Source organism: Nicotiana tomentosiformis, chromosome 7 (genome assembly GCF_000390325.3).
Source record: "Nicotiana tomentosiformis chromosome 7, ASM39032v3, whole genome shotgun sequence".
NCBI classification, from domain to species: Eukaryota; Viridiplantae; Streptophyta; class Magnoliopsida; order Solanales; family Solanaceae; genus Nicotiana; species Nicotiana tomentosiformis.
This window is the reverse complement of record NC_090818.1, coordinates 10,007,192-10,027,179: the sequence shown is the minus strand read 5'-3', so window position 1 is coordinate 10,027,179 and position 19,988 is coordinate 10,007,192. Positions and strand designations below refer to the sequence as shown.

The following is a 19,988-nucleotide window of genomic DNA, read 5'->3' as shown; positions in this document are numbered from 1 at the left end:
CAATTAGGAAAATAACAATATTGGTAAGATAGGAATTTTGGTGAAATTACTTTTATTTAATATTCTCAGCGCGAGTATACTAGTTATACTTAAAAATGAGAGGAAACTGACGAAATAACAGTAAACATCAATAAAATGAAAATCAAAATATAAGGGAGGCTTCATCGATCTTAGATGCTTTTAATTAAACGAAAAAGAAGAATTTTGACCCTACTTCAATAACATATAGTAGAATTTACAGCACAAGCTTGCACCTGGGTTACTGGTATTTATTCCCAAACATGCATGAGCAAATCAAAAAAATTATTGACATGAATGAACAAAATCAAACAATAAATAATCCGAGGGAACAGAAATATTACCGGATACCCACCAAAAGAATAAGAAACTAATTAATACCCAACAAATGGTGATCACCAAAGAAAATATAGTAACCAAATAAAGATTGCAGATCACCAATAGAGAGAGCATAATTTGAAAAATGAACATAGAAAGTATGGAATAGAGAAAGAGAAGAAAAAAGTGAGAAGAAATTACAGAGACAAACCACACGAATTTCTAGAATAACTATAAGAAAATTTGGTAAATATTCCGGGAGTCAGTAGTAAAACAACGAAGATTGATGGAAGATAAATTGACCGTAGAAATTTGAAGCACGCTAACCCAATTTGTGCAAAATTGATGAAAAATTAGAGGCAGTAGAAATTTCTAGACTGAGATGAGCATGTAGGGTAGGTGGGAGAGAATAGTTTTACACAGTAATATGCTGTACACGTGTTTTCTTGGAAAAGATTGATGACCAAATTACCAATTTTTTATTCCTATATGAACTTGTAATTATCAAAGTACTCTTGTTCGTACACCCCAACTCCCCTTTTTAAATAAAAAAACAAAATACAAGATCGGCCTAAATAATTTAAACGCTTATATAAATTTTTGAATTCGTAATTATAAATAGTAAGTATTTATAAAGTTATTGAAAAATAGTCACTATTTTAGCTGAAACACGGAAAATTCCAGTATAATATACTAGATTTTGGAGCTCATCCGTATAAACTTCTAGCATATTATGTTGGAACTCCGATACATTATGAAACTCCAGCACATTATGTTGGAATCTCATATGTAAAAAATTTGAACTCCAGCGTATTATACTGGAATTTTTACGGATTTTTAAGGGTATTTTTTGTTTAGATTTTATCTTTTACATGAAAAAGTGGCTAAATTTTTATTACTTTTGAAAATGTGCCTATTTTTCAATTACCAATTGTAAATCTGACTATTTCTGATTTTTTTTTCCCCATATACGTAAACCTATTTGGGCTTGTTTAAGTCTTATCATAATTGAATTTGAATATAATTTAATTAATTATACGGTTCGACGTGTTTATCTGCATATGTAATCATTTAGTCAATTTGAATTAAGCATAACTAAAATGAAGTAATTACACTTTTCAATTCTCACAGAGGATAAATTGATGATAATTGCGTGATGACATTCAAATTCTTTTTTTTAATTTATTTTTAAAACATAATAAAAAAGAAAAATTCTTTTCCTCCTCTCATTTGTCTCTCAAAATGTATTTTATTGCTCCTAATTCCATTACAGGTACTCTTTTACTCTTTAGTTCTTTTTCCTACTTATTTCATACTTTCTCTTGACATTTTTTTGGTTTTAACTATAGAGTAATTGTGCTGCTACTTTGGTTCCATGTCCTCCTTCTTTCCTTTTTATATTTGCATATTTTTCTGCTTTTATTTCTCTTATTATATACGTAGATTGTAGTACTTTAAAACTTCTTATACTTTATTCTTCTTTATTTTTCCTTATTTCATTTTTCAATAAATATTATGCTTTATTAATATATTTAAAATGCTATTTTTATTTTTCCTATATCGTATACAATAATAATAATATATCCTGTGCAATCTTACAAGTAGGATCTGGCGAGAGTAATGTGTACACAAACTTTATTCGTATCTCGTTTTGTATCATATGGCACTCAAAATAACCAATTAAGTAAAGGACATACCAAGAAATTACTATTATTCGTTGCATAATACTTTAATAACACAAAAGAAGTTTTGGCTCTCCAACAACTTTATTGTAATGACCAAATAATGCTCGGCTTTTGTTAAGGTAAAATATTTTGGTATTCCTTCATCTTTTTATTATTTCTCAAGACAACAAAATTCGTATTTTAACTCGTTTATAAACAGTTAAAACGTATTCTAAAATTACAAATGTTATTTCCTTCTAATAGCCAAGAATGATAAAATCATATCATAGAAGCTAACAATCTTCATGTATCAATTCTTGGAATTAATTAAAAGTTATCTCCAGTTTAAATCAAAAGAATACATAAATTCAAAAAGAAAAAAAGAAAAACAATGGTGGTCTACAAACATGAAAAGGAAATAAGCTTACAAGCAATCATTGTTGGAAAGTAAAGAAGAGAAAAATGTGGCATTACAATGACATCATCAGTGTGAGGCAAGTAAGGGGTTCTGGGGTTGGCGTGTCAAACCAAAATCATAATGGGCCCACCATAATCAATACATTGAGCAGGGGTTGTTTCAACGTGGCACAAGAGCTGCAATTTTAGCAGAAAACAGTGGTTCCGGAGGTACATAAGAAAATGTCCTTCTTTCTTATGGAGCGGGCCGAACGCCTCGGCAGGATAGATGCATATATAGATCGCACCGCACGTCCCTCGGCAGTGTACACGACACTCTGGATCGGGTCGTACGTCTTCGGCAGAAATCGTGCTTAATAATAATAATAATAATAATAATAATAATAATAATTACACGATAATAATAATAATAATTACACGATACTTTAATAGTTTATTTCAGCTTGCAAGCTAATTGATAAATTGAAAAAAAAATCCTTGGAATATAATAAATTATTATTCTTGCTTGTTAAAGAATTAATTGTTATTCCTGAAAATGATATTTAATTGATAAATTGGAAATTATTCGAATTTAAGGAATTTAATTAATATATTGAGAATTGTTGCATTTGAAGAATTTTGATTATTTTCGTTCATTAAATAAATTATTGTAAATTCTGTAAATCATGCTGATTTAAATATCCTAGTTGTATTTCAATTATTATTATTGACCCATAGTGAGTGTCAAAGTCGGCCATCTCGTCTCGACCACTTCGGGATTAGACTTGATACTTACTGGATACATGTTGTTTACGTACTCATACTACACTTGCTGCACTTTTTGTGCAGGAACTGAGGCAAGTACTAGTGGGGACCTATCGTCTTACACCCATGATATCTAGGAACATAGTGGTAAGTTGTTTCTCTGATCCGTTCAGCAGCTACTAATCTCTCTCTTTGTATTTTAATTCTGTCTATTTTTATTTCGGACAGCATTTGAGGTTTTGTATAATCTACTAGATGCTCATACACTTGTGACACCAGGTCTTGGCACACATATTGGTAGAGTTTGGGTTTAATTATATTTTCCTAGTTTAAATGTTATCAATGTATGCTTAATTTATTTGTTGGCTTGCCTAGCTGTAATGTTGGGCGCCATCACGACTTATAGGTGAAATTGGGTCGTGACATAAGAGTACTTACCTTTAAAATATATGTGAGAAACGACTTGACTTCCAAGGGGCTCATATATATTGTTAAAGGATTCCTTTATTCCACTAACAGAAATAAAGATTTCTTAAACTAAAATGAGGGTAAGTAGTTTAAAATAATTAGTGGAAATATCATTTAGATAAAAGTCCATGTCTTTATGATATATGTAAATATGTTCTTATATTATTGCTTTTTTTTTTCTATATTTTAGATTTCTCAATATGTCTGTTATATCACTGCGTGAAATACTTGAGACCAACAATTTGGTAGGACCAAACTTTGATGACTGGTATAGAAGTTTGAGAATTGTTCTCATGCATAAAAAGCTCATTGATGTGATCGATGAGCCTGAAGATTTGATCTTGCAGTCAGTATATGATTCTGAATGTTTTCACTATAAGAAGAAAGAGCATTGGAAGAGAAACTGCAAGGAGTATCTTGCAACTCTAAAGGACAAGAAATAAGGTGGGATATTAATAAAAAATATTTTCAAGATTTCTTTAGCTTCTACTAATTCTTCACTGTGGGTATTAGATACTGGCAGTGGTTATAACATCTGCAATATGTTGCAAGGGTTCAAGATAAGTATGAGACTAAAGAAAGGAGAAGTTAATCTACAAGTTGGAAATGATGCAAAAGTTGCAGTCATAGCTGTAGGATCAATTTCTTTAATAATGCCTTTGGGCAAAGTACTTATGCTAGATGATTGTTATTATGTTCCTAAATTTGTTTCGAACATAATTTCAGCTTCTATATTGGACAAGTGTGGGTTTCACATTAACATAGGCAATGGCATTTGTTCCATTTATTATGGTGATAATTTATATGTGAATGGCTATCTCCAACATGATGTTTATGTCTTACCTAATGTGAATGCCAACTCAGCAGTCATAACCAATTATCATTTCCATCAATTCTGTTGCAGCGTGCAACCCGCTCTTACCATATATTCACACTCAATTCTGTTACAGCATGCAACCTGCTCTCACAATATATTCACATTAATCAAGTCTGTTGCGGCGTGCAACCCGATCCTCCAATATGGACTTTTAATAAGTCTGTTGCGGTGTACAACCCGATCCTCCAATATGGACTTTTAATAAGTCTATTGTGGCATCCAACCCGATCCTCCAATATATTCATTATAAACAATCATGTTGCGGCGTGCAACCCGCTCCTCCAACATATTCATTTATCAACTCTTATAGAAGAAATTTTCTCAATAAATGTAACAATTAATATAAAATTATAAGACAACAAGCATTCAATAATTATGATTTAATCATGAAACAAACAATGACAAATAGCAAATTATTATGGAAATAAGGGAAAAAATAAGCAATTTAATATTTAATATGCTAAATGTCAAATAACAATTAAGGCACATAATTCAAATAGTATGTAACAATTAATGCCGGAATTCAAGAATTAATATTTGACAAAGAATAGGAGAGAAACAATTATTATGATAATTAATTTATGATTTAAAATAATTTATGATTTTTCAAGTAAGCAGGCAAACAATTAATTTGACGACGTATAGACACTCGTCACCTCACCTATACGTCGTTCACATGTAATTCACATAACAAATAATTTAAGGGTTCTATTCCCTCAAGTCAAAGTTAACCACGACACTTACCTCGCTTTGTAAATTCCAATCAATTATTCAACCACAGCTTTTCCTTTTAAATTTGTCTCCAAAAGCTTTAAATCTATTCACAAACAATTCGATATATTCAATACGAATATTAGGAATTAATTCCATATGAATTTACTAATTTTCCGGATAAAAATCTAAAATTCATTAAAATATTTGGCAGTGGGACCCACATCTCAAATATCGGAAAAACTTACGAAATTCGAACACCCATTCCGAGACGAGTCCAACCATACAGAAATTATCCAATTTCGATGTCAAATGGACTTTCAAATCTTAAATTTTCATTTTTGGAAGATTTTAGAAAAAACTTATTTTTCTTCCATAAATCCACGGATTCATGATATAAATAAGTATGGAATAATGAAATATAATCAATATAGGATAAGGAACACTTACCCCAATGTTTTTCCATAAAAATCGCCCAAAAATCACCTTAACCGAGCTCAAAAATGGGAAGGAGTTGAAAATGGGTCGAAACCCCATTTCCAGAACTTAAGTTTTATTTTTAGGATTTTTACCCTTCGCGTTCGCGAAGGTATAACACCAAGAACTACGAATCGGACACCAAATCAAAGGAAAGTTTCAAGAAAACTTTAAAACTTATATCTTTACAACCGGGCGTCCGAATCTCGCCAAATCAACTCCGATTCTCACCAAATTTGGCAGATAAGTCATAAATATTATAGTGGACCTATACCGGGCTCTGAAACCAACATACGGACCCAAGGTCAATAAATCCAACATCAGTAATTTCTTAAAAATCATTAAGCTTTCAAGCTTTTAATGTTTCATCAAAATTCCATATCTCAGGCTAGGGACCTCGGAATTCGATTCCGGGCATACGTCCAAGTCCCAAATCACGATACGGACCTACCAGAATTGTCAAAATATTGATCCAGATCCATTTGCTAAAAATATTGACTAAAGTTAACTCGGTTGAGTTTTAAAGCTCTATTTCAGATTTTAATTCATCTTTCACATGAAAACTTTCTGGAAAATTTTACGGACTGTGAACGCAAGTCGAGGAATGATAAATAGTGCTTTTCGAGGTCTTAAAACACAGAATTTCTTATTAAATTTAAAGATGACATTTTAGGTCATCACATTCTCCACCTCTAAAACAAACGTTCGTCCTCGAACGGAGTTAGAAAAAGTGCCTGAGCTGGAGAAAAGGTGTGGATACATACTCCGCATGTCCGACTCGGACTCCCAGGTAGATGCCTCTATCGGTTGACCTCTCCATTGCACCCGAACTGAAGGATAACTCTTAGACCTCAACTGTTGGACCTGCCGGGCTAGAAAAGCCACCGGCTCTTTCTCGTAAGTCAAATCTTTGTCCAATTGGACTGAGCTGAAATCTAACACATGGGACGGATCACCATGATATTTCCGGAGCATAGACACACGGAACACCGGATGAACTGCTGATAAACTAGGTGGTAATGCAAGCCTGTAGGCTACTTTACCCACCCTTTCAAGAATTTCAAAGGGTCCGATATATCTAGGGCTCAACTTGCCCTTCTTTCCGAACCTTATTACACCTTTCATAGGTAAAACCCGGAGCAATATTCTTTCTCCAACCATGAATGCAATATCACAAAATTTACGGTCGACATAACTCTTTTGCTAGATTGAGCTGTGCGAAGTCGATCCTGAATAATCTTGACCTTATCTAAGGCATCCTATAACCAACAACCGAGCCTCTCCCGGTTCAAACCAACCAACTGGCGATTGGCATCGTCTTCCGTATAATGCCTCATATAGAGCCATCTGAATGCTCGACTGGTAGCTATTATTATAAGCAAACTTCGCAAGTGGCAAGAAATGATCCCAAGAACCTCCCAAGTCCATAACACAAGCGCGGAGCATATCTTCCAATATCTGAATAGTGCGCTCTGACTGTCCGTCTGTCTGTGGATGAAATATTATACTCAATTCCACCCGCGTTCCTAACTCACGCTGTACAGCCCTCCAGAAATATGAGGTAAACTGCGTACCTCGATCTGAAATAATAGACACGGGTACCCCGTGAAGGCGGACAATCTCACAAATGTATATTTCAACTAACCTCTCTGAGGAATAGGTAACTTGACATAGCTACTGACAATGTCCAAATAATGCAGCAACGAGTATACAACCTAAATATGTGAAATGTCGAAAATGTTCTGACAGCAAGCAGGCATGTCGTCCAACTGACTGTAAACTCCCTCTTATTAGATAGTAAAATATATATACTAGTGGGGAATGACAAGAGTATGATAAATTTTGATGAGATGTATCAGTTTTTTGGTGATTAGAAATAAAGTTTGAGAAGTTCAATTCGAGAGGGTCTTGTACATGTATTCAAATGCTATTATCCTGGAATTCTCTCTGCGTAAATGAATTTTATTTTGTTGTAATAGTTCACTTGATCCATTACAATTAAATTTCCAGAAGCAGAATTGCTAACTTAAATAACTTGTGGCGTACAAGTATATTTGTGAACTAATTCATTCATCCGCTAAATTTTTATTAATTGTTTTTCATCGACCTTCGATGATCTTTCTTAGGCTGTCTGGGTATAGAAAACTGAACTTTGAGCTTTTGCACTTGCCATTTATTAACTCCATTCAGTATCATTACCTTCAGAAGATGGAACTGTCAAGATAATTGGAAGTCCATTGTGCTTACACCAACAAAATATTGCGACGCTTATCTCTTGTCTTAGACGTTATATCAGATAACCTTTTAATCACAGTTGTGAATTCCCTTCCGCTTTTGGTAGAGCTGGATCTTGAAGATAGGCCTCTCACCTCTCACTGAGCCATCAATGAGGTTGGCTTCATCGTTGCTTTCTCAACAAACTGTACAAATCAATATAGACTTCATCTTTGCTTTCTCAAGGACCGACACCACCTAACTTTTCTTTATATTGTTTTAACATCTCAATTATTAGACACCGCTTATAGTTGGGCAGCACAAGTTGGCCGAGTTTTATTCTCTGCTTTGTACTTTAGTTTGTCTAAAATACAGCTTCACTGTGATGCACGTTGGATAGCCTACAAGGCTGCAACCATACTTTTGCGTATGTGCTTGTGCTTGAGCTAGACTTGGTTATGCTTATTTTAGCTTTATTTGCAGCCTGAGTTGTAATGTTCTGATCAATATCTTGCTTTATCTTTCTCTGTTGTATAAACCTTTTAAATTGCAATGGTATCATCCTGTTAAAAAGGATCTCTTCTCCACTCTCAAGAGAAATGCGTTAGCTTATTTGCAATCTGTCATATGAAAATATTATCTTTGATTGCGATGAGTTTCATCTTCAACAGAAAAACAAATGGGTTCTTTCTGTCATCACCGGCCACAAAAATTGCAAACTTGAAAGTAATTTTGAAGGGAGGAAAGACTAACATTCACTAAGGAAGTACGATGAAGATTTACTTGGTATTAAAATGGTTGCCCACCCCTCCTGCTATATATGCCTGTCATATGCAGTGTTGAATTTGTCAGCAAGCTCGTACATTGTGCTGCAACCACCAAAGAAAATAAAAATATCTTAGATAATGAAGAAAAATATTTTATTAGAAATCTACACACATAAATAAGCTAGCAACACTCCTATTTATAATAGTATGAACCACATACTTTAAATATAGCTCATGGACTTCAGTAAATCAGAGATGACCAAGGCAACTGCGTCACCTGCTTGCACTTAAAATCTGTGGTATTAATTTGTTAGAATTTCTTTACCGGATTGAACTATTCCAGACTTAGTGACTTATTTTAATACTAAATAAATTGCAGATGATGTTTTACTAATAAATGATTGAAGAGCTCATTTGAGAGATGAAGCTGCCGATTAACCATATCAATTTAGTAGTCTTCTCAAAATTCCTAAATTATAAACATAAAACTATCTGAAGAGAAGAAAAGCTCATAGGTGTATCTGTTTCACTCACTGCTTCATACTTCTCCGTTATCCAGCAGCCCCAATTAAGTATCTCTGATGAATTATTCCTTTTTTTAATAACCATGGTTTCCGAGCCAACTTATGCGCATCTCAATTAATTCTAGGTGTTACCTGCAAAGATCTGTTCTAGTAGGAATTTTGAGATGTCATGACATAGAATCATTATGTTATCACTATTAAAAAACTGCCAAAAAAGCGTCCAGCAAAAACCGACCGAAATCGGTCGAAATCCAACAAAAATCGATCAATTTCCGACCGTTTACAATTGGTCAATAAAATAATGGTCGCAAACGGGGAGCGACCGAAGTCGGTCGCTATTTTCCGACCGAAGTCGGTCGGTAACTGTCAACGCAGTTTGACCAAATGTCTCACACAAATTAATTTTACCGACCGACGTCGATCGGTATTGTTAAAAATATTTTTTAATTATTTTTAAATTACCGACCGAATTCGGTCGAAAATTTAATTATTCATTTTTTTTAAAATTATTAAATTCCGACCGACCTCGGTCGGTATCGTTAAAAATATTTTTTAATTATTTTTAAATTACCGACCGAATTCGGTTGAAAATTTAATTATTTATTTTTTTAAATTATTCATTTCCGACCGAAATCGGCCGGTATTGTTAAAATATAAAATTATATATTTTTATTTAAAATTGTTAATTCCGATCGAAATCGGTCGGTATTATTTAAATAATTAATATTTAAAATCATAAATTTCGACCGAATTCGATCGGTAATTTTGATATTTTGGGAATTAATATGAACATTTCCGATCGAAGTCGGTCGATTTTCTGGGTATTGTTTTGCCAAAAATTAACCATTTTATAGTTGCATTACCTACCAACAACCAATCACCTATAATGACAGCATTACATTGCTGCCATTCAACCAATAACAACAACAGTAATAACAGTAACAACAATAACAATAATAACAACATTAACAACAATAACAACAACAAGAACAACAATAACAACTATCAAAACTATATTAACAAAATATTTTCTCCTATCTCCACTAAACTATATTAACAAAACATCATACCCAACAACAAAACGTTTTACAAGTTAAAAATTCAAACATCATTCAATGAGTGTTTTGTACTACATTATCTTCATCTCCACTATATAGCATTCATCGTCGGCATGGTTCGAAGGATTACCATATGGGGAAGGCTGACATGACCGGGGAATCTGGAAAGCACCACTAGCAAGAAGATTGGCTAACTCACCTTGAAGGATATTAAATTGTTAGTCCCTATTTTCTAGCTGAACTTGAAGAGTATCTAATTGTTTATCTCTCTTTTCTTAGCTAGTCTTTATTTCTTCAAGCTCTGTTGTCAGCTTTGCGATCTTCTTCTCCGTAGACGAGAGAGTCGACCTATCAATTGCCTCGCCCTGGGCGGAAGTCCCTATACCTTGCAATCCAGCCCTGTAGCGTCGAAATGATCTATTTGGAAGACCGTATGCTATCCCTTTTTTAGGACCACCGACAACATCCAACCATATCTCCTGCGCTTCTTCGTCTGAAATGGGTGGGCGCTCGCCTTGCTCATTTGGTGGCAAGTTCTGAGTGTACTCCTCTACATTAGCCTTGTTGCGATCCTTTATTTAGAAGATAGAAAATTATTAACTATATAATATTATAAATATTAATTTCAAGTTATAGTAGTTATGAAACTTACATATGCAGTCTCCGCCCGATCCTCGACCCATCTAGTTGGATCTGTCGGTGCCTTCTTCTTTCGGATGTGAGTCTCCATGAAGAACTCATTAGGAGTCATCTTCCTCCCATATTTTTTTTCCCTACAAATATAATAAAATGTGTTAACTAAATTAAAATATATAAATATAGTTCGATAAAAATAGATGTAAATATTTTAAGGAATTACCAGTAGTCTCCTCATAGTCCCCATGCTCCTTGCACCCACACAGTGCAAGGAGCCACCCTTCTCAGATGCTCGGTCCTTCTTTCCCTGTTCACTCCTCTTCTCAAATTTCTCGATGGTTCACTGCCTCAGCAGATCCTCCCATAAATGCGGTAAAACCCATGAAGTCTTCTTTCTCTTCTTTCAAGCAGAGCAGAAGGAATCAGATAGTCTTTTACGGCATTTGAACACAAAATTTGCACAAATTTCACTATTATGTCAGTCCTCCCAGGCACACTTAGTCTACAAATGAAGTGTGTAACATTAGATGAAAATATTATTAATATAATCCTTAAATAGATAAGAAGTATATTAAAACCTTAAATTGGTTAAAAATTTGCTGCACGAGCTCCGGTGAAAAGTCACTCCAAGTCGCATAGGGTGCATCATACAACCGGCCAAGAGCTTTAGTGATTATCTTTGTAGTCCGATGATTAGGTATGAACCTATAACATAGTAATTATATTAAATAAACAAGAGTAGCTATTATAATTTAGCAAAAGTAAAGAAGTAATAAATAAATCTTACCCATTGCCCCCAGGCCTGATGATCATCCTATGATAACGATCATACCGCACTTCCTCTGGATCATCATCCTCCGATGATTCTGAAGCGTACGTAGAAGGGAGGGAATCTGGCTCAGCACTACTATCCCGAATGCGAAGTCTAGAAATACTAGGAGACAAACTCTGTGGAGAGGGAGACGGGGTCACTGATGAAGATGGTTGCGATCCACAACCTTGCTGCGATCTAGACCCCCGATGCAATCCAAAGAACTGCTGCGATCCGGCTGACTGAAATCTAGATGGATGCGATCCAACTGGTGATAAAGCAAATGGAGCAGATGACGGGTGTATCACCACATGGCCATGTGATTGCTGACTCGATGGACCCATATAACTATATGCAGGATCTTGTGGAGGAAGGGGGGTATAGCCCTGTGGTGTAGAATGGTAAGAATACTGTTAGGAGGGCGAATAATAGGTAGTCTGATGAGTAGATGGATGTGGTGGAAAGGATGTGTGCCTAGAAGATTGATGCAGGCCATCAACAACTGAGGGATGCAAGTGTGGAGTGGAAGGAAGCGAGGGTGTAGCAACATCATCATGATCAATAGGACTCTTATCCTTCCTAGACCTACCTCGACCCCTACCGGTCATCTGCATAAATTAAAGAAAATATTAGAATTGAGAATATAAATCTATATAAGTTGAGAGCGCTTGAAAAAACTAACATGCTAGTCGTCTTCGAAGTATCCTTCCTCATCCGAAAATTCTTCCTCTTCACTTATTTCATTTTCATTAGGTGATTCTTCGTCCTCATTTTCTATGATTGTTATTTCATCTATATCAACTTCCTCTAATTTGCGTTGGGATGCTCCAAGTCATTTTCTAACTGATCATCCACCATTTGGTTAATACTTGAGGTATCATTTTGGTAAGCAACATCTAGCACATTCTCAACTTCCACCCTATCAACAGGCTTAGTTTTAATTACAACCAACCAATCAGCTTTATCCCTCCGCAATGGGTATGGAACATAATACACTTGCCGAACTTTTTCTACAATTATAAAAAGATCATAGCGATTATACTCCCTCTTTTTATTAACCTCAATTATGTTGTACTGCGAGTGTACATTTGTACCTCTTCTAGGTGTTGGGTCAAACCACTTGCATCGGAAAAGTATGATCTTCTTATTTGGCCAACCTGAATATGATAATTCTAGAATCTCTTTGATCACACCATAATAATCATTTTCCCCATCCTGGTTGCCTTCACCACCTTTGACACACACCCCACTGTTATTGCTTTTTTAATACTTGGAGCATTCCTCTGTGTGAAATTTGTAACCATTCACAAAATACTTAGACATAGTTGTAACCATCGGTGCAGGTCCCCAAGATATATCTTTCAAAAATTGATTAACACTGTTGTTTGGATTATTTACCTACATGTAGTGTTAAATAAATCACAAGTGAGCAAGTATATTCACAAGTGACCAAGTATGTATATTCACATATGAGAAAGTATGTAAGATGCACTTACACACTCTTTAAACCATGCCTCAAATGTAGAATATACATCATCATGGCCAAATTGACTCACGAAGTCACTGAGTGACACATTAAAAATTTTGTTAGTTGCATCAACCAAATTAAATAGCAGTCCATGTAAATTAATCTTACGTCAACACTTACTTAAGGAAGGGTTGAACTTCCGGACAATTTAGCAACACATGATTTGAAGCTTTGGACGAGGGTAGGGTCGAGGGCGAGGGATGCGGACGGGTATAAACTTTGGTACTCAGGAGTCTAGAAGGGTAAAAATGGAGTGAGTATCTTAGTGGATAGGGAACTTAGAGAGTTTATGGTTGAGGTTAGACGAGTGAATGATAGATTGATGATTATTAAGTTGGTGGTTGGAGAGTGCACTCTAAATGTCGTTAGCGCCTATGCGCCACATGCGGGCCTAGATGAGGAGGTTAAACGGCATTTCTGGGAGGGTTAGATGAGATTGTGCGCCAGGTTTCGCCTGCTGAGAAGCTATTCATAGGAGAGGATTTCAATAGTCATATTGGGTTGACCGTAGGTGGTTATGGCGAGGTGCATGGAGGCTTTGGTTTTGGGGAGAGGAACGCAGGAGGTACCTCGTTGTTGGACTTCACTAAGGATTTTGGGTTGGTGATTGCGAACTCTAACTTTCCGAAGAGGGAGGAGCATTTGGTTACTTTTCAAAATGCGATTGGCAAAGACGTAGCATGCGCTCTTGGTGATGGACGTTGGTATTATGTTGAAGATGAGGAAAAGGTCTACTCGAGAAAGATCCAGAATCGGGTAGGGAGCCTTGACTAAGGATAAAGACCAAGAGTTGGAGGGGCGGTTGTCGGCTATGGGAGCTTGGAGGAGCAGTTGGGACGCGAGCACTATGTGGTCAACGATAACAGACTGTATAAGGGATGCTGCGAGAGAGGTGTTAGGGGTTTCGACGGGCGTCGCTGGCGGGCACAAAGGAGACTAGTGGTGGAATGAAGTGGTCCAGGGTAAAGTGAAAGCGAAGAAGGCGGCGTACCTAAAGTTAGTGGGGAGCATAGGTGAGGAGGAGAGGCGTGCGTGCATAGAGAGGTATAAGGTAGCTAGGAAGGAAGCTAAGATGGCGGTCACAGAGGCTAAGACTGCAGCTTATGGTCGTATGTACGAGGAACTGGGGGAAAAAAGGCGGAGAAAAGAAGCTATTCCGGCTGGCCAAGTTGAGAGAGAGGAAGGTTTTATAAAGTCATGACACAATGAAAAAAAAAGTCATCCAATCAGGTAAATTATGTAAGAAGAAATGAGCTTTCAAGAAATGACGCCCCAAATGATTGTTTACTTTACCATTCAGGCAATCTTCTTAAAAGACCAAATCAATTCGCATTTAGCATCGCCTCTTTAACTCCTAGGTTTATATACCGAAACAGCCTAAAAAAGAGTTTATCATGAAGACTTTAAAGAGGTAACAAACCACATCTTCAAGTGAACCAACTCCAAAATGTTTTAGTATAATAACGTTAGCAGCACCATAATAAATATGTGCACTTTTAAATTACTGTGTCAAAGGAAAAACCTACTGAAAACCTAGATAAAGTCTTTAAATTGCAATGCACAGTACGCCAACACTGTTTTCAATTGGAGTAAAGGAATAAATTGTACAAAATATAGATACTTTCTTGTCTTTTCTTTTTCATTTTAGAATACAGATGCTTTCATTGGCCGCTAGAAAGAAATTTAGATGTAGCGAAATTAAATCCCAGAAACCGATCAACAAAGGTGCTATGTTATCTTTGAACAATTTTAAAATCAATAAACACGAAGCATGTACTATTAAGAATAGGAATCTATGGAGTAGAAGAAAAAACCTTTTAAATATCAAACAAGCTTCAGTTTATTCAACTCATGTCTATAATATTCAAACCATTGGCATGCTAAATGGCAGGGGCGGCCCAACCCTAAAGCAAGTTGTCCCAAATATTTAAGGGCCCCAAAATTACTAGTATTTTTTTATATATAGTAGTATATTATTTATATAATTATTTTTTATTATTAATAAATTTATTTCTTTATTGTCATATTAATTTTTAATAACTCGATTTCTTCCTCTAATTAATATAACTAAAATAGTTTTCTGTCAATCTTATTTTACCTTTTTTACTTAATTATATTTTTCTATTCATTAGTTGGTCACGTAACTATATCTAATAATCTAACTTATTATTTATTTTCCTTACATAAATTATACTCTCTCCGTCCCAATTTATACGAAAGTATTTGACTGGACATGGATTTTATGAAATAAAGGGAGGTTTTTGAAACTTGTAATCTTAAATAAATCATAGAAGTTTTTGGGCTAGAAATCATCTCATTAATGGTAAAAAAAAAATCTAAAGTTGAATTGTTATCAAATATAGAAAGGGACTTACTAAAAAAAAAGGAATCACTTATGTTTTCTGGGTTCTCCCATTTCAGTTGTGATGCAATCAATGTTAAATTCATTTAATTTTCTGTATTTTATAAAACTAAGTTCTCATTTTTTTTTAATTTCACATCCTCACTTGTCTAATTTTTTTAAAAACGATGTTCATTGAATTTTATATATATATATATATATATATATATATATATATATATATATATTAAGGTCTCTTATTAAGATTTTGCTTTAGGCCTCCGATGAGATTGGGTCGCCCCTGCTAAATGGCCAACTTGTGTTTTAAAGACTGGGTTTGTCGCAGAAAGTAGCAACATCCTTTTGCTTTCTTATTCTGCTCTCTTTTCCTGTATCATCTATTGGATCCAAAGAAGTACTGGTTAGTCACTCTTCATTCATTTCTAATAACCTATTCTTAGTAAAATGCCTAGCAATACCTTGTCTCGGGACAACTTTGGTTGAGTTCCTATGATTCATGGGTAATCAATTAACAAAGCTCCTCATCCAGTCAGAGTTATTTCTTTGAATAGACTAATTATTATATTAAAAGTAGGAAGCTCCTACCTTCAAAGTTAGTTTACGATAATACCCTTTAAAATTTGAGTTATCATTTTGTCCTTGAAAAAAAACCTCTTCAGTTAAATAATTCTTTTTTTAGTTACATAATTCTTATTTATTAGATTAAAAACGAACCAACAAATTAAAAATGGAGCAGTAATGCAATGAATCCGGTGAGAGTTGAGGCATTTGATTCTCTTTCATTTTATTTATGCAAGAGGCTGTTTTTACGTATCGAACTCGTGACCTCCTGGTCATATGGCAACAACTTTATCAGTTATGCCAAGCCTCCTAGGAATTCTCTGACTAATGATCAGCAAAATAAAAACAAAATATCCTGGGAATTTTTCGATTTTATTACTTTATTTGTAACGACCCAACCGGTCATTTTGACTTTTAGAACTCTGTTCCTCTAAATAAGACTCTCAGTATGTGCTTTTGCTAATTTATGACTTGTGGGGATGGTTGGTTCGGGATTTGAAACGGTCCATGTTGAAATCGGTATATTTGGTTCCTTAGTTTGGCTTTAAAAGGCCAAGTTTGACTTTGGTCAACATTTTGAGAAAACGATCCCAGAATCAGAATTTGACAGTTCCAACAGGTTCGTATGATGATTTTGGATTTAGGCGTATGTTCGAATTGGATCTTGGACAAACCGGGAGCGTTTCAGCGCTTAATAGTGAAAATCAGCTATTTAAAGGTTCAAGGTTCTTTAAATTTGGTTTGGAGTAGGTTTTGGAGTAATCGAGATCCGTTTAAAATTTCGAGACTGGGAATAGTTTCATATGGTGATTTAAGATTTACACGCAAAATTCGGTGTCATTCCAGGTAATATAAGTATGATTCGGCGCGTTCGGAGGAATTTAGAAACTTGAAGTTCATATTTTGATCCAATTCGATTTTGGGGTGCGATTCTTAGTTTCGTTATTGATTTACGTGTTTTGAGAGTTCAAGCAAGTCCGTATTATATTTATAGACTTGTTGGCACATTTGGACGGGATCCCGGAGGGTTTGGGTGAGTTTTGAACCACTCGAAGCTAAGTTGGAAAAACCAGAAATTCTAGTTCTGGTTTCCTTCTTCGCGAACGCGGAAGGACCCTCGCGTTCGCGATGAAGGAAAAATGGGAGCTGGGCAATTGCCCTTCGCGTTCGCGTGGAGGGCGACGCATTCGCGAAGCCTTGGACTTCAGGCCTACGCGTTCGCGAATGAGGACTGGGACCAGGGTAAAATTTCCCTACACGTTCATGAAGGAGCTCACGCGTTCGCGAAGGGCAGGCCAGTAAGCCTTCGCGTTCCCGAGACACCTGTCGCGCTGGCGAAGGGTATTTTTAAGGCTGGAAAATTCTGCCTTCCACTACAACATTATGCATATATAGCTACGAAGTATATTGTAACTAAATACAAAAAATTTCATGGCTAAACACTTTAGCTATAATATTTTTTTTCCGTAGCATGCGTAGCAAAATATAGTGTAACTAAAAATTAGCTACAAACTTTAATGTTTCATGGCTAAGGATTAATACATATTGCTACGAAAAATTTATCTTTGTAGCTAATGAGTTTATTCTTTTGTTACAAAAACCAACTTTGTAGCTATCTTTTATACTAGCCACAAAGGAATATATTGTGGCAAAAGATGTAATGTGTTTTGCTACAACAAATTTAATATATAGCTGTACTCACATATTAGCCATGGAGGGTAGCATTTATGTTTAGCTACAAATTCAAAATTTTGTAGGTATAAATCATCACCAATATCCATGATTAATTTTTTATATATATTTATTTTCTGACTAGATTTTCAATTATATTTGAATTAGTGATAAAAAATTAATTTATTAGTGACAATAAATGTTTCCATCGCAAATGCATTGCTATTTTTTACCTCACTAAATATTTTTAATTTTTTAAAATATTCCATATCCATGCATAATTTGTTTTATAAAAACTAGAAACATTATAAGCTCTGGATATCTGTTACTTCATACAAACTGACATGAATAATTCCAAAAGTTAATTCTAAAATATACAATTATATATCTAAAGTTGATGCATCCTCAATATACAATTACTCTACAAGAGACACAATAAAATCTGTAAAATAAAAACTAGCTAATGGGAGGCTAGACATTAAATTTTGTCAAACTAAAATAATACAAACTATGTACATTGGGTTAGATATTTTATCTTTAATCTATAAATTCTAGAGAGTTCCACGTCAAAAAAGAAAAAGTTCTAAGTAATTGATCATGAGATTGAAAATGTTGCCACTCGATTGCATTCAAGGAAGAAATAACTTAAGTCTCCTAGATCTTCTTGCATTCAAGAATTAAAATGCACCCTGTAAATTCAAAAGAAACAATAATTAGCACAAAAATGGTGAGAAAACCCAGGGAAAATTATAATACAAAGATTGAGTTTAATTGGTAAAAATGCTACTAATAGAATTTCAAGAAGAAAAAATTATGTCTTCATATTCTTTTACAAGAATTTTTAACAAATAACAAAAGGGAAAAACTCAAAACAACAACACAAATAAACGAATCTGTACACATTTTAAAGAATTTCTTAAGGAATCATCATCCCAATATTACAACCTTATAATTTTCAAGTTTCCACGCAATATTTATAACAAATAAAATATAATATTTATCAAATTGTTGGAATAACCCGCAAAATTTAACCCAGAAATCTTAGTCAAGTATATATAAGGAGTTTCAAAAATCTTAAAATCTAGAGATATGAATATACTCGGAAGAGAGAAATGGGAAAGTGGGAGGAGGGGGGTGGCGGCTTAGAGGGGGAGATGTGAGGATGAAATTAGGTTTTGGTTTTGGCTTTGTTATTGCTTTACTTTTTGTTATATACTGCTCCTATTTTTGCTTTTTATTTTTTTTTTTTACTTCTTACTTAAATCAAAATACAAAGTACTACTTTTCCGGTGATATAGGCAAATCTATAAATGCAAATAAATTAGATAACCAAATATGTGAAAGAAAATTATGGACGCCAACAAAAAAATAAATATAGAATTTACATTAAGTAAGATAGAAAAATCAACTATTTGCGTAAAAACAATGTTCTTTACAATTTTTTCTGTCCTATGTGATATTTGTTTTTGATTTGTTATATCCTCATATTTCAATTATATTAGCTTCTTAATTTTTACTGTTTAATTATATTTATGATAATTATTAAGTTATTAAAATAGTATTAGACCATTAAATCAATAACTTTTAAACTTATTTAAATGGAATATAATTAGTGATCAATGTAGATACATACAAATACAAGCATATAGTTTTTTAAATCTGCTATACTCATATATTAAAATTTAACTAAATATTATTGCATACTTATTTAATTATATTTGAAACTCACAGGTAATATTTGAATTATAATACACTAGTTAGTTTTTGTTTTACACTCTTATATCAACGATAATGAATTCTTTACCTCTTTCAACTAAAATTAATAATATAAAAATTATGTAATAAAGTATAAAAGACTAATCACAAGAGAGACATGATCCCCTTCCGAATCATATTAAATTCTCAATTCTTAGATTTGACGTATAATTTGATTTATGATCATCAATAAGTTATTAAAATTGTAAAGGACCATATCATTATAACGTAATTTATTGTCTAGATTAAATATATATAATTTACTATATAATATAAGTGGTACAAGTTTATAGTCGTTTAAAACTACTATATAATTAGTTATTCACACATTAATTAGATATAATTTCATTATTTTTTAATTATATTTGAAGCTTAAAAGTAATACGTTTTTTGTTTTTAATTGTGAT

At 34.1% G+C, this 19,988-nt stretch overlaps 1 long non-coding RNA gene across 1 annotated transcript; it reads right to left on the bottom strand.

Annotated features, from left to right (window-relative positions):
* Positions 1–18,130: 18,130 nt before the first annotated feature.
* LOC104091072 (uncharacterized) lies at positions 18,131–19,064 on the bottom strand. The gene is made up of 2 exons (XR_004505664.2): positions 18,772–19,064; positions 18,131–18,515 (listed from the first exon to the last, which is right to left on the bottom strand). It is a non-coding gene; the product is annotated as an uncharacterized lncRNA (long non-coding RNA).
* Between the last annotated feature and the right edge of the window lie 924 nt (positions 19,065–19,988).